Source organism: Tursiops truncatus, chromosome 5 (assembly GCF_011762595.2).
Source record: "Tursiops truncatus isolate mTurTru1 chromosome 5, mTurTru1.mat.Y, whole genome shotgun sequence".
NCBI lineage: Eukaryota > Metazoa > Chordata > Mammalia > Artiodactyla > Delphinidae > Tursiops > Tursiops truncatus.
This window is the reverse complement of record NC_047038.1, coordinates 8,992,748-9,010,602: the sequence shown is the minus strand read 5'-3', so window position 1 is coordinate 9,010,602 and position 17,855 is coordinate 8,992,748.

Genomic DNA, 17,855 nt, shown 5'->3' with positions numbered 1-17,855 from the left:
AGTTTAGATTATGGAGCAGGACTTGTGTTCTAGTTAAGTTTGCCTTACAGTCTTTGATTATATAACACATGTTCTTGTAGAGTTGAGCACATTCTGATATAAAGATAGTAATAGAGCAAGCAGGTATTATATAGCACAGCTCCTCAGGTAAACAAGGGTGGGTAATTTAATTTCCAAGGTGACAAATTATCTTATCATGAGGGAGCAGGCAATTCCTTCCCTGAAATAAACTAAGTAGCCCAGGACAGCTTTAACTAGATGAAATCATTATCCGTTTAAAGACACAAGTGTTGAATAAAGTTAATTTTCTCTGCTTTAGTGTCTTGGTAGAAAATGGCATAAGAAAATAGTGCTGCCCTCAGGTAATGTTAATCTGTTTAAACTCTTCAGTAAGAGAATAAAAATAGTATTACTTTAGAGTAAAATTCATATGCACATGCACATTTCTATGAATTAGACTGCAGTAATAGACTATTAAAAAGACAAATGTCTTTACTCCCTCACCTTTCTAAAGGACAAGCACATAAAAAGTATTTATTTATACCTCAGATTTTTAACACCATTTAAAGCACTATTTAACAAGCAATAGCTTTAATCATCTTCTGACCATGGCCTAGAGCATTATGTGTTGGTATGTGCCAGGTGTATGGGAAACATTTTTTTATCTTTGAATTCAGAATGGTGCTAACAAAGCTCTTCCTGATAATGACCTCTCGGGTCTTCCTTTGTATTTTTCTCTTCTTACTTAGGCAAAAATTGTGGCTAATTCTTAGTACCTCAATAAAGGTGAATCATCTCTAGAGTAATTTGAGTTCCATATTCCTTAAAGTTTCTTAACCTCTCTCATGCAGGTTAAAAGACCTGAATTTATCTTGAGTTTCATGATTATGATGTTTAAGAATCTGTAGTTTTTAAATTTTATTAAAATCTAATAGAAATTAATAAGGAAGTGTTCAGAGAGGCAACTGCCATGGACCTTGAGCACCCCCTTACATTTTTACTGACATAGTAAGAATGCGAGAGCCTGACTACCATTACACAGAACATTTCTCATGGTTGAGTTGACAGCAAGTAAGCTTGAGAGATGAGGTAAGCCCTCACTTCCCAAGTCCAACCCAGGTGGAGAGCAGGCTTGCTTCCTCTTACTAAAAAGCAGGCTCACATGTCTCCTTGAACACAGCCTGTTGCATCAGCAAGCATCCTTGATGAGCCCTTTGCATCATCTCTGTGGAACTTGGAGGACAGATGGAACTGGCACAGAACACCATGAAGTTCCAGCTACTGCTCTGGCTGTGACTTATAAAGTCGTTTGTCACCCAGGAGTCTTGTGTCTTCCCCCAATTTCCATTCATGAACAGTAATAACAAACTAGCTTATTAGCTTGTAAACAGGATAAAATCTCAGATCCTTCACAGTTCTTGACAGGTAGAAATTAGGATACTCTCTGTTTGTTTCTACAGTTAAATTAGTAGATAGATAAATAACATGTCTTTGTATTTCTTGAGGAGCATTCTTTTCTCACTTCTGCTCAAATTATCTTGAAGATGAAATGATACTGGCCTCTTGCATTATTATATAATAAGACCTTAGGACATCTAGTACTAAAACTCATTTTACTGCTTACAACTGGAGAAAAATAGCATTATATGTCTTTAGAGGGAGAGAGAGGGAGAGATAGACAGAGACAGAGAGAGGGCAGAGAAAGAGAAGAGAGAGACTGATTTTAAATTTCCAGTCAAAAAAATTTTGAATGTTTAGAATGGCTATCATAATGGAAAATATAAAATTTAATAAATAGTTTGGACAAGTTACAAATATGGAAATAAATAAATGGAACACAATAAAGCAAGAATGTTTTATAAGGTATGATGGCTTATAAAATAAATTTAAAAGGCAAAATGACATTTTATTCACTTATAACTTAATATAAACATCTTCACAATTATTAGCCATTGCACATTAAAACTGTGATATTAAATCAAGAAACCTGTCAGAAATCTGAAAACTATTATAAATATGCTTTGTATTCAGACACTGTGGCTCTTAGTTAAAGTGAATCATTTCTTTCAAATCTCAGCCTTTACCCAGCTCCACAGGGATTCCTTCAGGTGTAAGTATAATTCTTCTGGGATGTTTGTACTTTCAACACTCATTTCATCTAAACCTATTACATGTTGTATATGAGGAAAGGGCATATGCATGAAATATATTTGTCTCAGAGTCTGTTGAATTGAGATTTCTCAGGGGGAAAAAACAAACATCTAAAGACACTTTCAACATTTGATGTTTATGTATATGTGAATTTTATATATGCACATCTGTGCATAGCTATACACAATTTGGTTATACATCACAGCAGATAGGTGTTATATTTTAAATGGATTTGATCTGTAAACACTGATACTGCTGAATAGATAGGATTTTGCCTCATAAATACTATAGTTACTCTTTTTAACCACCATATGATATTACCTAAAATTATTAGCAAACTTTATATCTACTAGTGCCTAGGTTTTCATTCTAATTGTCCATATGTCTTTAGACATAGATAAGTAACTATAACGTGGAAGAAAACATTTATATCAGAGTTATACCATAAGAAATTTCTTTTTTCCAACAATGACTCATCAAATGCCATTTTAATGTGGAAAATCCCTTCAGAACAATTTTGAATAAGCATTTGAAAATAATTATAGACAAAATGATGATATAGCATTACTGATCATACTGTATTTTAAGAATTATTTAACACAGTTTTAGATACATTTTGATAGAAGGAAGTCTTATTTATATTTGAAATTCAGAGATATGTTGATGACAGCAAAGAAAAAACAAGTGACCATCTCCGTGGTAGAGTTTCCAAACTGAGTTTAAGGTAAAAGGTCCACAGAGTCATTGGAAGGGTATCTTTGCCTCCATGGAACATCTTCTAGTATATGATTTTTGACTACCATCTGAGTCTATAAGATATTATGACAAATATTTGTTATTGTGTAATTTGTGCTGTAATCTAAGATAGGTCATTCAACATAGGGAAGAAAGCAAAATGATGTTAGGAGTATGAATTTTGCATTTGTCAGAAAATGTGAGTTCTAATTTCAGCTCAACCTAATTATCTCTATGACTTTAAGAAATTCATTTCATCTTTCAGGATCTGAATTTTCTTACCTGTAAAATGAATATGGTCTAGTTTCTAAAACTCTTGCCAATACCAATGCTTGTGATCTATGTAGTAGACACTGTGAATCTATTTGAGACATTAGCAATACAAAAATGAGCTAGGTATGCATTTGTAGAGCACTATGATTATCCTGAACATCCTTAATGAAAGGACGTATGACCAAATATGAGAGAAGGTTATATTTAGAAAGAGCCTTGATGAATGGCAGGATGGAAGGCATTCCAGGTAGAAGGAAACCCTAAATAAAGAGCTGGCTTGAAATGTACTGCCTTTAGATGACAAGGCAGAATGGAGGTGGTCTGTTATTGTTGATGGTAGTGGTGGTGGTGATAATAATAACTGATATTTGGTTTTAAACTATGGGAAATTTGAATATTTTGTAGGTTAACCAAACAGCTAAAAAAGGAATGTGATTAAAAATACAAGCTAGAAAAATTAGCCTTATAAAGTCTCTTTAGTTGATCAAGGAAGCAAATCTATAACCATCAAGGAAAAATAAGGTGAATAAACTGGGGATGTTTGGATGGAGCAAAGTTGAAGGAATTTAGATGTCTAGCTTTGCCTACCTTCCCATATGCCTTGCACTAATGAGTAGGAATTATTAAACCTTTTTGAAATTATTCATTTAGCTCTAAAATTGGGGTATTTTTAAAATTCATAATCCTTTTCTAAGTCACCATAATGAAAACATATACATAGTTTATGAGGGAAGAAGAAAATTATTGCAAATAACTCATAAAGGTTTAAAAATATTTTTAGTATCTATATTTTAAATTATTAAAGTGATTTTTGAGTTTTTATATGCTTGAATATATAATGTGATATAAAAATCAAAATTAAGAACTTTCAAAGTATTATTTAATATGATCAGGTTACTTCAACAGATATTTCACTAGTGTTGTTGATAAGATGAAGGTTTAATTGTTAAACACCTGTAGTCTCCTTTTCATAGTGCTATTTCTTTGTTGTTGCTATTATGCTGGATTTTCCATTTACTTTTTTCCTCTACTTGGAAAAGAAAAGTAAACAATTTTGTATAAAGAAATTTCTTTCATAATGTTTCAACACGAGACTCTTTAATCTAGAATTTCCTACATTAGGTTCATGTTTTAACGTTGATAGGTGAGAAAAAATGTTACGTAGGGATCATGAGAAGGTATGGAACACTGCAGAATTACATTGCTACCTACTATTTTGGGCCAAATCAAGTTCAACAGTATCCTAGCTTAGGGCTGTATTACTTTTTCCTTTTAGAACTCTATTACTTGCCTAGTAGAGTATTGACTTTGAAGGGCAGAGAGCTGCATAAAGAGTTTTCTCTTTCAGCATTTTGCTTATTTCTCAACCTTGTGTACATCTGTGATATAAATATATATATATATATATATGCATAAGACAAATTGGTTTTTGATAATGTTTTGCATAAAAATGCACAGTGTTTTACAAAGAAAATATTAGGCTATGCTTTCTATTTTTTGAGTTGCTAAGCAAGAATTTGTGGCATTGATTGATGTATCATTTTGAAATCTGCAAGGGTCTTTATGGTTATAGTTATGAATATGTATGAAAAATCAGTTTTGGTAACTGTGCTATTAGAGATGGTCTAAGACTATAATTCAACAGCAATTTCCCTAAAAGACAAAGGAACTTAAATTACCATAGAATAAGTGTTGATAACTGAATGTCTTATTGAAAAATAGCTTCTTGTATTCAGGCATATTTTCAAAGGGTGACAAGAAGTAATGACTAAAGGGGAGCATACTTAGAGATATGTCAACTCCTAGTTGAATTACCGAAGAAGAAGTACTTTAACATTCTGTCCACCTATGTCACATTATTTATAGAAATTTTAAAAGTCGTGATCAACACAGCACTATTATATTTCTGATAAAGAAACAGTGTTATATTTCTCCTGTATATACATATCCATCCCAATTGGACAACAGAATATGTATTGAGATTTTTAAAAGTTAGCCTTAAAATAAGGTAGCCTTTGAATTATTAATCCCTTTTTCCCCCTAGCATAGCAACAATAATTATATGTATTCTCTTGTCAAATCAGCCTTTTTGTAAGATTTTTGTGCCTTCTTTTCAGGATAAACTCAAGAATACAAAGTTCAAGTTAGAGAATACACACTTAGACATCCTTAGGTCTGCTGTCCAAATGTGGTTATTATTTTATGTTTAAAATGTAAACAAAACAAAACCATTGACTATTTGTTTCCACAGTGTATTTTCCATTTTGTATTTGTTTTGTGTTGGTTTGGGTTTGTCTTTGGACAAATTAAAAATCATTTGATACAGACACAAACACACATAAATACATAAGCTTCTGGATCCAAATTTCTGACATAATGTTTAGTTAAAACCCCTGTCACATCCTATAATCACTTCTTTACTAATACACTACAGAAAAAAAGGAGTATTCGTTATGTTTATAGAATAATTGATCTTTTTATACCTTCCTATTTTATATGCAGTAATGTTATATACTGGATTTAATTTATATAAATTTTCATATATGGTAATATAAAAGTGGAATAACATCCTGTTCACATGTTCAAATCCTGATAGAAATAGAAAAGAAGGGGGGCGGTTCTTTCTAATTGTGGAAGCTCCAGCCTTCTTCTAAGGCACATGGGTGAACAAAAAATAAGGAAATAGAGAAAACATATATTTATAAATCCAGGTAATGCAATGAAGATTATTGTTACACAGCCACTGAGGAGACTAGCTGCATTTTTACCATGGCTAGGGCAGCTAAACTGCATCTATTATTTAGGAAACAACATAAAATGTTAGAGCTACATAATGGAAAACTGTAAGTGATTCAACCTTCTTGACACTCAGACTCTCAGGCACCAGGTTAATGTCACAGAAGCAAACTGGGCAGCATCCAGGGCAAAGAGCCAGGTGTAGTAACAGCTACACTCTCTGGAAGAATGCAGCTCAGAGAGAAACTGGAGCAGTTGCAGGAGACTTTGTGAATGTAATTTACAGCAGAATCACCATGTGGCATTTGGGGCCTATTCTGACCAGACAAGTCTATGGAACTTCTTTTCACCATTCACAGAAACAGACAGCAACTAAAATTACAAGATACAGTGACTGTAAGTGAATACAAAATACGCATTTCTCTAAAAGCAATTCTAATTAGTTACCCAATATTGCTATTATGTTTCTTATGTGCATATACAACTTTGATCTTATTCTTGCCTCCTAAACCCATGTGGTGTTTCTTTCACTTATAGTATTAGTAGATGTTATCATTTACTTACATCTGAAAAAAATGTTTAAATCGTTAATCTATGATCATATTTGCAGTCAGTCCAATGAAAAAAATAATTGCATTTTTAATATTTATTATGAGTCCTTAATTTAAATAAAGTTATTGTTTATTCTTCATAATTAGGTATCAAGTCTTATTAAGAAGTTATGATTTAACTTTTGTTTAATAAAGTTTGGCATAAAAATGGAAGTGTTGAGGCTCGGAACAGACAGCCCTAAGATTTGTAACAATGGAATGTTGATTAATTTTAATTAAAGTTGCTTGAGAAAAAATTGGTGGGAAAAAATATTTTAAAACCCTCTGATCTCCCTCTTTCTCTCTGAAAGTGAGAAATAAATCTCTTAATGTGAAGGTATCCTCTTTATACCAGGAGGCTAGAAAGTGTCCTTATCACCAGAGTTAGGGAAATCGAGATTAAGAAAACTGTATAAACAAACTTTGTTACTTCATTAGTTTGCTACCCCAAGCACAAGCCCTATTGTTTTGTTAAATCTTGACAAGTAATTATCTATTTGTCTAAAAATGGTAAAAAAAAAAAAAACAGCCTGCTTTTGTTACTTTGGAGTTCTTGTTTCTATGAGACATCCATATGTACGGATTTTTTTTTTTTTTCTCCTGTTAATCTGTCTTGTGTCAATTTAATTATTAGACCAGCCAAAAGAGTTCAGAAGGGTAGGGGAGAAATTCCCCCTTCCCCAACAACAACTTTTTACCATAAATTTTTAATTTAAATGTATAAAATGGATTAGTCTTTAAAAGTAGAGAGTAAGCAAAGCAATCCAGATTATAATGTGAGTCTCTAGGGATTGTTCATTGACTTTTCATAAAATAGTTGAATAAAATTTTGCTTGTGTTTGAAAAGAACTACCTGAAAATATGTGTAGATATATAGTCTCTCTTTAGTTTTTCTTTTTTTCTTCTAAATTCTACTCCCACATTATTGTATAGAGTTGAGATACCCAATAGGGTAGCCACTAGCCACATCTGACTACTGAGTACTTGAAATGTGGCTAGTAGGACTGAGGAAATAAATTTTTTATTTCAATTTAATTTAAATTTAAAAGCTGAAGTGTTATCTGTATGTTTCTGTTAAACACAACGTTATTGTCTTGGTGGGATTACATTTCACTTGAACTGTTGAAAATATTGCATTTTATTTGAGATGTATCATAAGTATAAAATACTTAATTTTGAAGACAAGAAAAAAGAATACTATAATTAATAATTTTATATTGTTACAAGGAGAAATAAAAACAGTTTGGATATGTTGAATTAGCTCAAATACATTATTAATATTAATTTAATCTGTTCCCTTTACTATCTTTAATACGGCTATTAGAAAATTTAAAAATACATATGTGGCCCACATTATATCTCTACTGGGAAATGCTAGTAGAGGAGATGTTTATTCCATATACTGAACATTAAAATTGAACAATATTAAGAAATGGTTTTATCCAAAGTTTCTGAGACCAAGAGATTCCAGTCCAATAAAGGGAAGGTGACAATCACCAGGTGGCCAGTCACAATCATGTTGACTAGAAAGGACCTTGGCCGCATTAAAAATAAAACAAAACAACACAAAAACAAAAGAAAACACTGTCACTGAAAGTATATTCTGACCCTTACTGAACATCCCTCAGAAAAACAATTTTTATTCAAAGAATTAGAAATTTGTGGCTCTTCAATTATTTTATCTCAATAGGCAGTTTTTATTTGGTCTCAATAGGCAGTTTTATCTTCAGTTATTGACATTCAGTTACATCCATCACTAGGATGAATTAGGCTTAGGCTTCTAGACTAGATATATATTCAGACTTGACCAGAATCAAGTGTGCTGCCCTTATTATGCCCTTAATTTTTCCTTCTTATTTATCTACTCTAAAATTTCTTTAATAAATTTAAAGAGGAAACTTTTTAAGTATTGATATTAATCTTTTTGCTGTACCATCACTACTGCAAATGTATCTATTCAAAATTAATTGGAACTTAATTTCTAAATATTGATATAATTGTGCTTGTTTCCTATTTGTTTTTCACTTCTGGTGATTTCTATGATTAATATAGATGGTAACAAATGTATTCTAGAATAATAATATATACTTGAATATATTGTATTTTTATAAATTATCTTGAAGATAATTTGTTCTTAACACAAAATAATCTGTACTTGTTTCTTTATAATGTTTGATGTCCTTCTTATATATGCATTATGCATGTATTATAATAATTAATTTTATTGATGTTACTCAAGTTAGCACTGATTGCAAAAAATTATTATAATATCAGACTACATGATGTCATCACAGCAGGTAGCAAAGTTTTGAGTTGTGAAGTATCCAGGTAGTCAGTAAAGTTTGTACATATATGAATTTTTGAGAGCATGTAGTCTAATACTCTCATTCAAGTACGTAACAGATATTTATTAAGAATTCTAAGCTATAAGAGGTTAAGTGACTTGGACCAAGTTTAACCATCAGATTCACAGAGCAAGACTAGAATTTAAATTAAGTCTCTTAACTCCTAATTCTTTCCACTCCATGATGTTTCATCTAATTGCAGGTAAAAAAAGAACAATATAGAATTTACTTATCTAATTATTACATGGTAAAAGCGATTAGAACCATTTTCTCTGTGGCCATGACACTTTTGAAGTACTAAGAAAACTTTGATAAAAGATTGCAGCGATCATTGAATGAAAAATCTTATAATTGTTTCACATGTAGGCATCCTTCCAGGCAAGTAAGTATGAATCCCAAGCCAAGCATGAATCAAAAAACACAAATTTTTACAGGCTTAATCTCCTCTGTTTCTTCCCACGAAACATACTCTGTTTTCCAAGCCAACTCCTAATGACTTAGGAAAACTAACAAAGTTTTAGGAATTTTGTGAACCACTGACACATCAGTAGCTTGAAATCAACCATGTCAAAAATGTTTTCACCATGGTAATTGGTAAGTGGTACAGTTTAAGTTTTGTTTTGTTTTGTGTTTCCAATAGTGAGTTTGTTGTTAAATACTTGAAAGAACATTGCTACTAATATCCCTCCCACCCAGCATGTAAGAAGGAACTATGAGTAAATAAAGTGTTAGCAGAACAATAACAATAACAGAAAAGTTAGCTTATTATTACATCTTTTAGTTTTTATCCTGCAAGTTCTCCATCATCTCACTACCAGTGCCTAATTCTTTGACATTTCAAATAATTCCTATTTAGAATCATTGGGGCTCCATGAAAAACAAAAAACAAAAAAAAAAGCATGTTACATGCCATTTAGAAGAATAAAATACATGCTTATCTTTTTCAACGGGTTCTAAAAAGGCTGTAAATGACATGTTTTTAAAACAAGTTGTAACCTCAATTTTCAGAATAATAACACGTGCACTGGCCATTCAAAACTTGCCCTATCCTTAAAAGACAGAAGAAATAAGCTTGCTGAATTCTTAGAAATCATCATAATTAATATCAGACCTCTCTATGATTATTAATATCATGAATTATTCTTGGGGCAAGATAAAGCAACTGGGAAAAGAAAAATAATGTTTATTCAGTGTCTTCTAGGTGACAGCCATAATTCTGACTGTAACCCAGGCAGACCTTTGCTCCCATGAACTATTCAATCTTGTGCTAGATGAGTAACGGTAACCAGGAAAACAGACTAATAGTACATTTTCAGACAGTGATAAATTATATGAAGAAAACAAAACTGAGAAGAGGGAATGAGCGCACTGAGCACAGTTTGTCTTCCACAGAAATCTCATTTATTCTGATGATTTAATCCACAGATTTATAATGACTTCTCAACCAATGCATATTTTACGCATTACTGAATGCATACTGAGATATTGTCGTGTTGATATTTTACACAAGACTCAGTAAAACAAAATCAAAACTCACTTCAAGTGGACTTTAACTATAAATATATTTGATGTTAAGATCAATTATTCTGTACACAATACCTTACAGCAGTAAATTTAACTTTATTTGTATTCAGTTACTGCTGTGAACTGGGTACTGGTACAGGAATCATAGATGCATTTAAAAAAGTAAAAAGAATGTAGTCCTTTCTCTTCAAGGATCTTCTAACACTCTAGTATGAAAGAATAAGAGACAATTTCAATTTAAGTTAATGATTTCTATGGAGGATTTAAACTTATGCCCCTTGGGGGCATTCGGTAACATATTTTTGGATGAGTGAAGGAGATGTTTAACACAGCTTTCTAAAGGAGAACACATTCAAATTAAGTTTTGAAGTATGAATAGGAGATAGCAAGCCAGTGGGTAAAGAGGGGAGAACCATCAGGATACAGAAAGCCATAAAGAGATTTGAAAAACCAATGTGTTTGGATATGTTAAATATGTTAGTAAATGCAAAACACAGAGAAGTTAAATATGAGACTAGAGTTTAACTGTGAGTCAAATTACAAAAAGCTGTGAATGGAATAAAATCCTAGAGTATTTATGTGGTAGAATTGATGAGATCTATGGATCTTCTGTACCAAAGTGAGATGGAAGGGTAACAACTAGGGTATTCTGGTTCAGTTCTCAAAAACAGTGAATTCAGGATGAGGAATCTACTGTTCTCTGTTGGTTTTCAAAGACTTAGAATTCAGCATGTATCTGACTTGCACATTTTATCTCCCATTGCCTCCAGATATATTCCCCTGTTCTCCTCAGCATCTTTAACAGCCCTTGCCACCCTATTAATCATTTAAAGAGTGTTACTGGGCTCCTCCCATGTTTCAACCACAGTTCTAGATACTGGCAATTAAACTACAAAGAAAATAGACAAAGACCTTCAGGGAGTATACATTCGCTTTGGTTGAGACACAGTAAACTACATGAATAAGTAAAATACAGTAGGATTGCTAGATATGGGTGCTGAGACAAGAAAATCAAGGAAGTGCCATGGGAAATGTGGGTGTGAGGGGGAGTAATTTTAGATAAGGTGACTATTGCCTCAGTGAAAAGATGACATTAAAAAAAAAAAAAGAGGTGGTGAACCTATGATATGCACAGGGAGGAATATGACACAAAATGTGAAATATCTGAACATCTGTCCTACTGATATCTAACACATTAGCCTCCACAGTTTCATGGATTCCGGTAGAAGACAAAGGATAGGTTATTCCTCATAGCAATTGCAGTTATTACAGTTTCAACAGATTTATGCACTAGTTCCCACAACTCTGAGCTTAGAAACTCAAATCTTTTATAATTGGCTTTATGCAAACCTTTTTTATTACCTTTTTTTTTACCAGAGTTAAAGATTATTTTATTATATTAGACAATAAAGCAAACCTGCTCTTTGCTTTGAGGGGAGACACTATCTCTATCCTCCAAGGGTAAATGTTTTACAAAACAATTTTGAAAAGATAATCTATGACAAAGTACAGTTAGTGCTTTGCTCATAAGATATGTGGAAACATGAGGGAAGATGGAGTATTGTTTCTCAACTATATCCACCCCTTGTTTATACCTCAGTTTGGTTTCTGGGCAAATTATCCATGAGCACATCATTCTGTCTGCCACTCTGTGACAGAGGCTGAGACCAAATCCAACTGCTTTAATTAAGGCTACTGTGAACAGGGCTTAGAGCAGCAAACTGAGACCAACCTGCAGTGCTGTCCTCAGTTATGCCACAAAGGGTACTTGACCCAGTTAGTTCTATAAATCCCACAAATCATCAGCGTTTATCTTAGAAAACCAGGTGGTTTTTTCCTTAATTTTCTGTATTAACCTCTTAACTTGGCCTGAGGCATTAACCTAGGTAAATGGGATGTATTAGCAAATACAGACACTCTACCTTGGTTTTGCCAGGAGTAAGCAGAGGCAAATGCTATGCTATTTGACCTCCCTCACCATGAGCAACCATATCAACTTGCTAAGTGTCACAAATCTAACATGCAGTGGTAGCCCCTCTTCTAGAAACATGGAATCCTTTCCTTTGTGCCCACTCTTTGATAGTGGATTATTGCCATGAAGATCAAAAGGGCAGGAGTGGCAATCTGGGCAGTACAGTCTTGATAAGCAGCTTGATTCCAGTCTGTCTCATCAGAGAATAGGTCTTTACCATAGATGCTACCTGAGTTACCCTGATGGTCCAATCAGCAGCTATGATCTGTTTCCACAGTTTGTGACCCCTAAGAAGGGTGCATTTAAATTGCCATTCTGAAGTCTTCCAAGTGGCAGACTGACGAGATAGGCCCATCAGTAGCTCAAGTGTCAGTAAAAATATAACAGGTTTCATCAGGGAAAGAATTTATCACAGCTGTCAGAAAAGCCTTGATTTCTGGTCATTGAACAGAGTGATCATACCCATTTCCAGCTCTGCATTGCTGGTGCTGTGGTTGAACATCAGCAGGAACACAGTGGACACATTAGCTGTCATCCATTTAGTGAGCCATGCTCCAGGTATTTAAGAGAACTCTAAATCAGTGTCCCTCGTGAGCCAGAAGCTTTGTTTAAGGGGACAGAGTGGGGAACAAAGTTCCCCTTAACAACATAGCTACTACTTTTTCACATAAAGTCAAGATACTACTGGGTCAGGTCTACTGAGTTCTTAGAATGTATCATTTCCAGTTGCCACTGACAGCTGAGGCTTGTTGGGCCTTTCCCACATTATTAGTTGTTGATTCTGACTGAGCTATCCCAAAATGGGAGCATCAGTTTTGAGAGTTGTCAGGAGCTCAGCTGAGTTGGGTGAGAGAACTTTCTTTGATTGGCTACTTCGCTACCAGAAAAGTAACAATGAGTCAAAGATGAGACTTAAGCTTTTAATTAGTTACTGTGATGGTATAAGCAAGAGTCTAAAGCCAGAGAAGGTACACACTCTCCCTGTGCCCTTTTCTCTCCTGGAATGGCGTGCTGATCAATGGTCAGGTAGATCAGCACAAACATGGGGGTCACCTCACTTTTGAGGGAGACCCAAAGAAAAGGTCTCAGAAAAAGAGACTTAGGAACTTAGGCACCAGGCTAGGAATGTAAATATGTGAAGAGTATGTTCAGCCAGGGGGCCTGAGTCCTTTATGCAGCCCTCTTGAGAGACTATAACACCTTGGCTGTGGACAAAGTCCAGTAGGAGGAAGGCAAACTTTTCCCCATGAGACTCATCTTGGTGATTGCCTATGGTCTGATCTGAAAATCATGCAAAGGTTTTATAACCAGGAACTGAAGTCCTCAAGAGTTACAAAGCCTCCACGACTTAAAAGTTTAGTTTTGAAAAAAGCCTATTAATAATCTAATAGCTGCTTTGTAAAATGGAGTGCAGCTAGTAACCAACCACAGGGAAGCAACAAGTTGAAAACCTCAAGGGGTACCATTGAGTAAAGCCCAACTCCTTTTAACAGAGGCTCCAATCAGCAAAATCACTAGTCTTAAAGACTTGTAATTCAAAAGTGTTTATCGGGTTGTGAGATCCTAAAGGTATCAGCATTTTTTTTTTTTATATGTGGCTCTTTCGAAATGGCCCAATACTCTATGGCACTTACGAACATTCATAATACATACATGTAAAACATCCCCACTGAACATACTTTCAGTAGTAGAAATCATAAGAATTTTATAGTGAAAAAACACAAAGTCTATACACACAAGTTCACAGGAGCTTCTCTTCTCACCTTGAATCTTGCCATAACTCCATTTGTTCAATTCAAGCATTCTTTTGTTCGTGGTACAGGTAGGATGGTGACGTGGACATCTATGTCCAGCAGATCTCCCAAATTTAGATCCACCCCCAGTACTCCCCAGAGCACTGACATGTGTGTCTATGATCTTTGGTTCCTCTTGGGGAATAAGCAACACTAAAACACCATTTGGGCAGATCTGTGCTGTTTCAGGTATATTGCCTTCTCAGCTAGGTGATAAGCCTCTCTTCGGAGTATTCCCTCTTTCTTTATGTTTCTCAGTGGCTGGAGTCTGAATAGCTTCTCCGTAAGTACATTTAGTCTCAGCAAATGTAAATCAACAGTATGACAAAGAAAAATAAAATAAAATGAGTATAATTTAAATCATTTATTTCATTCAGTGAGATCATGCTCTCAAGATTTGTTGCAGGTATCTTGTATCAGCTTCATTCCCTCACCCTCCCAGAGTACAAGCATCTGAAGGGAATGAGAGAGGTGCCAGTGTGTAAATGAAAATTTTTTTTCTCTTTTTTAACAAGTGTCTTATGCTGATAGAAAGAAAAATGGAGAAGAGCCATCTGTTTAGTACTGAGAAAATATAATGTTGCACTGGGCTTATGGAGAGAAAATATGCTTATTTCTAATGTATTGCTCTTAGAAGGAATTTTTCAGAAGTCAATGTGAACAATGTATTAGGTTTGCATTGTGACTTGAAAACCAAACTTTCCATAAGCTGTAACAACAATATATACACTGATGGTAGGATATTTAGCAATATTGATCCTTAAATAGCATCATTACTCCAATTTTTCTTTAGAAGTTTCTGATATAATTCCTCATATTTTGCACTATACCAGTTTCAAAGTAAAAATCTCGTATTTCATTGATTTTTAAATGTCATGGACTCTAAGTAAAACACACCATTAATTTAATAACACTTTGGCGGGGCGGGGGGAGAGGAACATTACATTAAACATTAAGATATCTCTTTATTAACCTACCATACATCACTGATTTGAAAATTAATTTTAAGAACAGAAATATAATTTGTCATACATTAATTCAATGACTTTAACACATTTAGGTCATAATAAAGTACACTAAATTTGGACAAGCTTCTGTATTGTTCTCTTCACAGGTAATTATTAAGTTTGATTTGTAAACTCCTAAGTTTCTTTAAAAAATCAGTAATATGACATTCACATAAAATAAATACCTCTTTTGCATGATGACCTTTTACAGATAATTGAAATCATGGATATGTAACTGATATAGCATGTGTATAGATGCATATATATCCGCTTTTATTTCTTTACTGTCTTCAAGTTGATGCATATAGATCTAGTTTACTCTATCTAAATGTTATTTAGTTATAATACATTTTATTTATTTCCTAAGTGATGATAATTTATGTGGCTTTCTGATTTTTGCTGCTATAAACAGCATTTCCACGGTTGTATCTGTTTACAGTCAGTGTGTTGGTGTCCGTGATTAATCTCTTTGAAATTGTGATTGGACTTGCACTGAATTTATATATTAATTTAAAGAGACCTGAAGTATTTGCAATATAATGAATATCATATACCTTTCCAAACTCGCACGTCTTTTAAAAATTTTATCAATGTCATACAGTTTTATTCATAACAATCTTATATATTTTTGTTTTATTGCTAAACATTTTATATTTTATTTCACTTATATATTCATTCCTTCACTTATTAATCAAATGTTTACTGAGTGCCTGATGCATGCCAGGCACTCTTTTAGGTACTAGAGATATAACTATGGGAATCAAAACAAAAAGTAAAAGAAATACAAACAAGCAAAAATACTCGCTCACCTCACAGTTTATTCTAACGAGGAAGACATAGACAATAAAGAAACAATCAAGAAAACACGTAACATGCTGTATGTTTTTAACTGCTATGGAGAAAAATAACAGCTGGTTATGGTTAAATAAGGAATGTTCAGGTGAGGGACTGGAGTTGCAATTTTACATAGGGGGATGAGGGAAATCTTTAATAATACTTGAGCAAGAACTTGAAGTGAAAAATTAAGCTATGCAGGGTCTGAAGGACAACATTTCTAGAAAAAAAGGAGCAGCAAGTATAAAGCTTCTGAAGCAGAAAAATGCTTGGCTTGTTGGAAGAATAGCAAGGTTCTCGTGAGCCTGCAGTGGATTACAGGAAGGAGAGAGATATAGGTGATGACATCAGAGAGGGATTGTTCTCCAAATTATATAAGCAATTCTCAGAAGTTTTAAGCATTTGGGATTTGGACTGAATGAGATGAGAAAGGATATTTCGAGCTAATTTCTCTTTTAAAGGTATAGTTGACTTCTTGGTTGAAAATAAAATAAAGAAGAGGAGTCAAAGGTGAGAAACCAGTAAGGAGGCTGTGGAATTAATACTGGTGATTAATTGTGCTATCCTGGATTAGAGTAGTAGCACTGAAGATGAAGAGAAGTGGTTTGATTTTGTATTTACTGATGGAAAGTAGTAGAGTATGGAAGAAGTCAAGGACAGCTTCAAGTTTGTTGGCTTGAGCAACTCGATGATTGACATTGCTATTTATTCTGATGGGGAAGACTGCAAGGGGGAATAGGTCAGTGGTGGATAACTATACTTTGGGACATATTAATGGAATCTTTAATTTAGTCCTTTTTTTCATTAGTAAAGTTGCTCTCTGAAAACTATTGTTTTTTGAACTTCTATCTGACAATATTTCAAATCTCTGATTATTTACATTTGTCAGTTGACTCTCAACTCTTTCCTGGTAGATGTTCATATTGGCTGTAAGTATTAAAAATATAATTAAGAACTTATACAGTATTTACCAATGAAAAGTTTTTCTAGGTTCTTTCTGTAAACTAACTCTTTCAGTCCTCATTGGAACCTCGCAAGGTATGTGTTATTGTTATTATTATTACCTCTGTTTTACAGATGAGTAATCAAAGGCAGAAGGATGTTAAATAAATTGTTCAAGGTTATCTGGCAGTAAATAGCAAAGACGAGATTTGAAACCTCATCTTAGCAGTCCTTAACAGTCCTTGCTCCAGACTTAAGTGATTACTTTTAACAGCTACACTATATTGCTGAGTCTAATGACATTGACTCTTCCTTTTAAATCTTTCTATCTCTCATTTCTTTTTCTTGTCTCACTGCGTTAGCTAGGGACACAATTACAATGTAATAATAAGGATGAGAATAGGCATTCTTTCTGTGTGATGCTTACAATAGATGCTTTTGTCTATTTAAGGAGGTTCACTTTTAATTTCAGTTCACAATGATTACTTTAATATGATGAACTTGTAATGAATTTTGTCATTTTATCCCTCTATAAAGATGATCACATGCATTTTCTCCTTTAATTATTAATTTAGTAAATTACAGTAATATTCTTTTTCATGCTGAAACACCTTGCTACATGAGATTTGTCTTACTTAGTCACAAAATAGTATTCTCTAACATCCTACTGGGTATGCTATATGATTTAGGATGTTTGCCTCATTTTGCAATCATAGCATTGCCTTTTTTTTTTTTTTTTTTTTTCCCGCTACGCGGGCCTCTCACTGTTGTGGCCTCTCCCATTGCGGAGCACAGGCTCCGGAGGTGCAGGCCCAGTGGCCATGGCTCATGGGCCCAGCCACTCCGTGGTATGTGGGATCTTCCCGGACTGGGGCACGAACCCGTGTCCCCTGAATCGGCAGGCGGACTCTCAACCGCTGCGCCACCAGGGAAGCCCATAGCATTGCCTTTTA